A 7541-nucleotide genomic window follows, 5' to 3' on the forward strand; every position below is an offset into this window, starting at 1 on the left:
TTTTTTCTCTGTATCGGACCTATTGCAGAACTGTCATGTAGTACTGAGCTAGCACTGTATCCCCTGTGTGGGATTTACCCTTGACTCATTAATCTTTTCTTTTTGATGATGTAACATGCCTTTCTTGTTAAACTTCAATAAAAACGAGTTTAAAAAAAAAAAAAAAAAAAAAAAAAAGTCCCAGCAAGTGCATTGTGTCTCTTATCGTCTTTCTGGAACAGAAGGTTCTTACCCGAGCTATCAGGTTGATCTGCTTCTCTTATATTTTTTGTTGACTTGGAATTAGTCTTGACTTCTCCTGGTTGATAGCCCACCCTAAGGAACTCAGGGTTCCGTTCACAATTCTGAGATGGTCCAGAAGACGAGAATAGGAATCTGCAGTGATTAGAAGGTCATCCAGATAGGAGACCACCATTAGTCCTTTTAGATGAAAATAGCCCACAACATCTGCCATAATCATTGTGAACAGACTTGCCGCACTGGAAAGGCCGAAAGGTAAAGCCCGATATTGGAAGTGACACAGCTCTCCCTCTATGTAGACAGCGAACCTGAGATATGTTTGACTCTTGCTGTGAATGGAAACATGATAATAAGCATCCACCAGATCGATCGTTATCATGTAAAAATCCTGAAAGAGGAGGTTCACTACTGATTCTATTGATTCCATTTTGAGTTTTTTGCAAATGACCAGGTGATTTAGGTTTTTCAGATTGAAGATGTTTCTGAACTTCCCACTTTTTTTTTTTACCTAAGAAAAAGGGGAGAGTAAACCCCCTGACCTCGCTCGGCTATCGGGACTTCTGAAAAGACCAGTTTCTTTAATAGGGAAGACACCTCTGACTCTAGGGCCTTTTGTTTGAGAGGATTTGAAAAAAAACTTGTTTGTAAGGAATCTTGCAGGCTGCAAGGAACAAAATTCTATTCTGTGACCTGATCCTATTTGTTTTAGGACCAAGGGGGGGGGGGGGGGGGGGCTCCTATAGAATCCCAAGCTTGGCTGAACCCTGAAAGCCTGCCCGCCACTAGACTTCTAGCGTCATTGGGACTTCTTGGAAGAGGAGTCTGGGTTTAATAAGAAACCTTACCCCGGCCGCTAGAAGATTGTCATCTATCTGAAGACTCTGAGTCTGCTTAAACCTGAGGCTTTATCCAAGATGTCTTCTAATGTGGATCCAAAAAGTCTATCCCCTTCAAAGGATAGACTCTTTGAGCCCGCATCCCTCGACCAGGATCTCAACCATATAGCTCTACGGGTGGCGTTCGATAGAGCTGTGGACCTGGCCGAGAGTCTCACCAGGTCTGCAGAAGCATCAGCCAAAAAATTTGAGGCCTACTTTAAAACCGAGAGAGAGGATATAATTTCCTCCAGGGGGGTACCAGCTGCTAGGTGACTTTCCATCTGATTGATCCAGACAAAAAGGGATCTAGCAGCGCAGGTGGCTGCGATAGCAGGTCTGAACATAGCTGATCCCGTCTCCCAAGATTTCTTTTTAAGAAGACCCTCACATTTTTTTTGTCCATTGGGTCCTTTAGTAACCCCATGTCTTCAAAAGGGAGGGAGGATTTTTTTGGGAAATTTTAGTTACCGGGGTATCAATCCTCTGGGTTTTTTCCCCATGTTTCACAATCGGACTCTGCAAACTGATATTTTTTTCGTTTAAAGGTCATTTCGTTTGAAGGCCTTTGAAATAGCGGGTCTTTTCTCTGGCTCTTTCCATTCCCTAGCTATAATGTCCTTTATATTTTCATGAATAGGGAACAACCATCTTTTCGCCCAAACCCTGAAACATTTGGTCAGGTATAGATAAGGGTTCTTTAGAGTCCTTTATTTTCATAGTTGCCCAAATCGTTTTTAACAGGAAGTCTGCATTCTCCGGGGAACATAACGGACGGCCGGAACTGTCATCTGAGGAGTCAGTCACCAGAGAAAAGTTCTCCTTTATCTAAGTCAAATATGTCCGAGGAAGGATCCACGGATTTTGAAGTAGATGGATGGGGAGAGGAAGGAGTCATACGTTGGTCTATCGCAGAATTGACCTCATCCCTAAAAAGGGTTTTCAATAAAAGATTGTGACTCTTCCGCCACTACCTTTTCTGTGCATCGTTGACATAGCGTTTTTTTTTACTAGAATGGGGGAGACCCTTTCTGCACATCATACATTTCTTTTTTGTGGGTTCACCACCCGAGGATTTTGCAGGGCAAAACTAGACCCACACCATGTGGTAATCATGGAAAAGGAGGATATCCATCAAACCCCACCAGGTTGAGGGCCTAGCAGGGATCAGCAGGTCTGCGTGGGGTGTCAGCATCAGCGGAGGACATCTTTGCAGGGATCAGCAGTCTGGACCCTTGCCTCAGCGCTCCAGTTCTTAAGAAAAGCAGAGCCATTTTAAATCCAGCGCCCTGCTTCTTGGATCCGCCCCCACACCATGCTTTCTTCTGGCCGGCCAGCCCCCCCCCCCCCACCCACCCCGCATCGGCCAGCCCTGATGACCTCAGCCCTAGCCAGAAGCTCACCGAGGAAGGGCAATGCGGCCAGTTACAAGAATCCTCCTGCCAACATAGGATTCATCCAGAGAGACTCGCGAGGTGTCGATCCTCTCTACCTGAAGGTAGGTGCAGCCCGGGATGCCCAGCGTAGGACTTACTCCTAGGGTCAGAGAAGGAGAGCACACATTCCACCCGGAACCTCTATCCCCTGCTCAGCCCTCCCAAAGAAAAAGGAAGGATCCTAGGCTTGAGCGCATCTGGTACTTTGGTCAGCTTCTGCACCAACAAGGCTTCCACCCGTCCTGAGGGACAGGAAACAACAACTGGAGTAGGTTGGAGGAGGAGGCTTTTTATTTTGGCTTCCGCTATTGTTTCCTGTCCCTGGGAGGCGGGATCAAACTCCTACCAGTGCCGATGTGGAGGCGTTAGGGAAAAATGGAATATGATGGTTGCTATGGCCAACTATGCCAGTTTTCATTCACACCAGTTTTGATAAATCTATGTTTTTGTCCGCATGGTGGACATCAAGCAGCAGGAATTGATTGTACAGTAGATGGCCAATATGAGGCTTTAAAGGAGTATTCCCATCACAGACAATGGGGGGCATATCACTAGGATATGCTTCCATTGTCTTATAGGTGCAGGTCCCACCTCTGGGACCTGCACCTACAATGAGAACAGAGTGGTGAAATGAACGGAGGGCGCACTGCCCATGCGCAGCCGCCCTCCATTCATTTCTATGGGGCTGCTGAAAATCCGTCTGCCTCATAAAAAGGAATGGGAGCAGGGGCCGCGCATGTGCGGTGCGCTCCCATTCACTTCTATGGGAGCAGCGCTTGGTGGTGGACGGACCACGGTAAATCCGGGGTCCTCCAGCCACAGCTCTTCCTGCTCCATTCCCGTTGTAGGTGTGGGTTCTAGAGATGGGACCTGCACCTATCGGACAATAGAAGCATACCCTAGCGATATGCCCCCATTGTCTGTGATGGGAATACCCCTTTAACTCCACAGGCCACTACAAGGAAACATCTCTACACTGCAACCAAATGTCAACTTTATACAGCAGAGGCAGCCATTGTGCTTGGTAGTCACTTACTTTCTGTCTTGAGAGGCATTCCTTTCCGCAGAAGTTGCAGGGATGTACCTCCACACTGGGATGCTTTTTAATACCTTGAATGGCACCATCTGATCTATTCGTGAAAGTAATGATTCTGAAGGGTCCAAGAAAAAGCAGCCACCCATACCATCTGTGTTCAAATTAAAGAATACACGCAAAAAGAGCAGATAACCTGTATGAACCATACAAAACAGTACATTCAAAATAAATGTTTCACACACATTTTATATAGAAACCAGAATTATGCAGCTTTCACACAGTGTTTGCTCAGTGATTTTTAACCAAAACCAGGTGCAGATCTTTACCTTACCTCTATGTAGGATCACTCTTGGTTTTGACTCACAATCACTAATGGAAATCACTGATCAAACACTGACCATACCACTGAGACTTAAGCTTCATTCACACGACAGTGATTTTCTGTCTCTGTGGGTCTTTTGCACTGAGCTTTGTTTTTTGTTAAATAGATAGCACATGAAAGAGAAAAAACGGTAGCATGACTGGGGGCTAAATTCAGATGTAGAAGAATATTAGAGCCTTGTTGCAAATCTGTGGCAAAATCCACGTGTTCTATGTGTATTGGGCTGCAGATTTCACCCTTTGGTTTAAATTGTCATCGTCTCTACAAACTCTGCCGGAATCAATAGTACAGGGAATAATAATAATATTATTACTATTATTAATAACAGACAAAAATGCCTCGTTCTCCCCCTCCTAAAGTAACATTTTCTGCTAAACCAGTCTTGAAAGACGAGATGGACTGAAGGATCGCCTCATATGCTGCCCATAGAAAACTATGGAGAGGAAAAGGATAAAAGCAATAAGCTGCTAGAGGTAAAAATAGGCATTTTCTCTGATAAGACATATTACAACGTTTCTTATAGTCACCTGTACTACTGATTTAGGTTAATTGTATTGAAAGGTTAGTGACCATTTAAAGAAGTGGTTGGTTATTCTGTCGTCTGGGAGGTAGGGTACCTAGGACAAGAGTTATACAATCTTGTGTCAGTCCTAAAGTGCTTTTTTGCTGGGTTTTATGAATGACAGAAGTTAGTAAATGCAGAATAATTTCTCTACGCACCTTCTTTCTGTCAAGTATAGATTTCCTCAAAAGCCAACATTTCTATTGGTTGTTACCAGCTAAACATCATTTGGAAGACTTCAGTATAAAACCAAATATTCAGCTACGGGTAGAGTTGTACTTTATATCAGAGAAATTTGACTGTTGTAGGTTCTACAGTTTTTCTGTAGATCTAATTTGATGGGCACAGGATGTGTGTGACAATACTTCCAAACATCTAAAACTTGTAAAAAAGGATACAACTAAGCCCCACCAGTATACCACATACATTACTAAGGGTGGTGGCATGTGGTATAAAGGCAGCGGGGATGAGAAATAGCAGCGGCATCACCTTTGTGGGTACCATGAACCCAAAGAGTATGAGTCGTCTAAGGGTGGTGCGTATTGTGAAGACGCTGACCATGGAAAAGGCAACTGCTGTAAATCCCTGGACTTTTCCATCCAACTGAAAGCTGATGCCTGTGGCAATAACAACCAGGTAGAGAAGGCCATTCCATATGGCAAACAGAGGCGTGAGGAAGCAGAACTTCACCGTGCCGACGTTCTCTTCAAAACCCCCACCAAAATACCAGACAATCAAGCAACTGCAGACTAATGTTGGAAGATCTTCATGAAAATAAATATATGTGATCAACCTGTGAACTGAAAAAAACAGATCTTGTGAAAACAAAAAAACCCTCTCTCAGCAACATTGCTGCCTCTCTCAGTGTACATGAAGATTCATCAAATCCAACCCCGAGCAAAGAAATACATGAAGAATATAAGCCGTCCCCAGAATAAAGGTAATAGGATCCATCACCCTTAGGCCTCAAGCACACAACTGTTGCCTGTTTTGTGGTCCGCAAATTGCAAATCCGCAAAACACGAGCAACGTCCGGGCCATAATAGACCAGTTCTATCCTTGACCGTAATGCAGACAAGAATAGCACATGTTCTATATTTTTGCGGGCCATGGAACGGACGTGCAGATCTTTTGCAGCCCCATTAAAATGAATTGGTCCGCACCCAACCCGCAAAAAATACATTTGTGTGCATGAGCCCCTAGACTGCCTTCACACGGTTTTTGTTTGCCCTTTTTTTGAGGCCAAGAAGACTGAAAAAAAAAAAACTCCATATTTTTTTCAGGTCTTTTGATTGTATTTGTGTAGCATTTTGTTTTACAAATAGGGCGATTTAGTTGCAAGTCATGCATTCTTAGAGGGGTTGCCCACCAATTAGTAAGTAATGGCCTATCCTCAGGATATACCATCAATAGTTCATCAGGGGGTATCCAGCACCCTGCACTAGGGATCGACCGATATGGATTTTTTAGAGCCGATAACCTGTGAACTTTCAGGCCGATAGCCGATAACTTATACTGATATTCTGTCCATTTAAAAAAAAAAAAAAAAATTAAACTTTTTTTTCTGTTCCGGAGATTTTATTTTCATATTTTAATAGTTTGGACTTTTCGGACCTAGCAATATGTTTATTTTTTTATTGTATATGTAAAATTGGGAAAGGGAGTGACTTAAACTTAAAAAATAAAAATTTACTTTTCATTTAATAACTATTTCACCCTGAGGGGCTAGAACCTGGGATCTTGTCCTATACACAGAGCTCTATTAGGATGAATAGGACCTCACACTCTCCCTGCTGCCCTGTTGCACACAGCAGCAGGGAGCTTACCATGGCAGCCAGGACTTCAGTAGCGTCCTGGCTGCCATGGTAACCGATCGGAGCCCCAGGATTACACTGCTGGGGCTCCGATCAGAAGCTGCCACTGATGAGGGGGAGGGGATGGGACCCTGTGGCCACTGCCACCAATTATTTTAAAACTGGGGGGTGCACTGCGCGACCAATGTTTTTAATACTGGGGAGGATGGGGGGGGGGGGGCGCACTGCGCCACCAATGATAATTAACATTTAATACAGGAGGCGGGTGTGTCAGCGCAGAATCACATAGCCGACACCCTGCCTCTGACAGGGAGCTGCAATCAGCGGCAGTTAACCACTCAGGTGCAGCACCTGAGGGGTTAACTGCAGCTGATCATACCTTCCTGTCATATAGGCTGGGCACCGCCTCCTGTATTTGTATTAGGCTACTTTCACACTCTCATTTGGTGCGGATTCGTACCGATAATACAACCGCATGCATCCGTTCAGAACAGATCCGTTTGTATTATCTTTAACATAGTCAAGACGGATCCGTCTTGAACCATATTGAAAGTCCATGGAGGACGGATCCGTTTTCTATTGTGCCAGATTGTGTCAGTGAAAACAGATCCGTCCCCATTGACTTACATTGTGTGTCAAAACAGATCCGTTTGCCTCCACATAGTCAGGCGGACAGCAAAACGCTGCAAGCAGCGTTTTGGTGTCCTCCTCCAGAGCGGAATGGAGCCAAACTAATGGATTCTGAGCGGATCCTTATCCATTCAGAAAGCATTAGGGCAAAACTGATCTGTTTTGGACCACTTGTTTGAGCCCTAGACGGATCTCACAAACGGAAACCAAAACACCAGTGTGAAAGTAGCCTTAGCCGTCAATTATTATTGGTTGCGCAGTGTGCCGGCCTCTCCCACTCCCATCTCTCCTCATTGGCAGCACAACAAAGGGGGGGGGGGGCTTGGGGAGAGAGTGACTCCTTCACCCCTGTGCTGCTGAGGGAAGATTAATGCGCTGACACATTATCATCAAGGTTAGATGCCGATACCTTTAAAAATCATGAATATATAGGCCGATAATATCGGTAACTCCGATAATCGGTGGATCCCTACCCTGCACCCCGGATGACCAGCTGTTCTCGTGTAGGTATATCACGGGAACTACAAGGCTCCATCAACAGTGTGGATGGAGCAGAAACTGGAGGT

Source organism: Bufo gargarizans, chromosome 3, assembly GCF_014858855.1.
Source record: "Bufo gargarizans isolate SCDJY-AF-19 chromosome 3, ASM1485885v1, whole genome shotgun sequence".
In the NCBI taxonomy this organism is placed as follows: domain Eukaryota; kingdom Metazoa; phylum Chordata; class Amphibia; order Anura; family Bufonidae; genus Bufo; species Bufo gargarizans.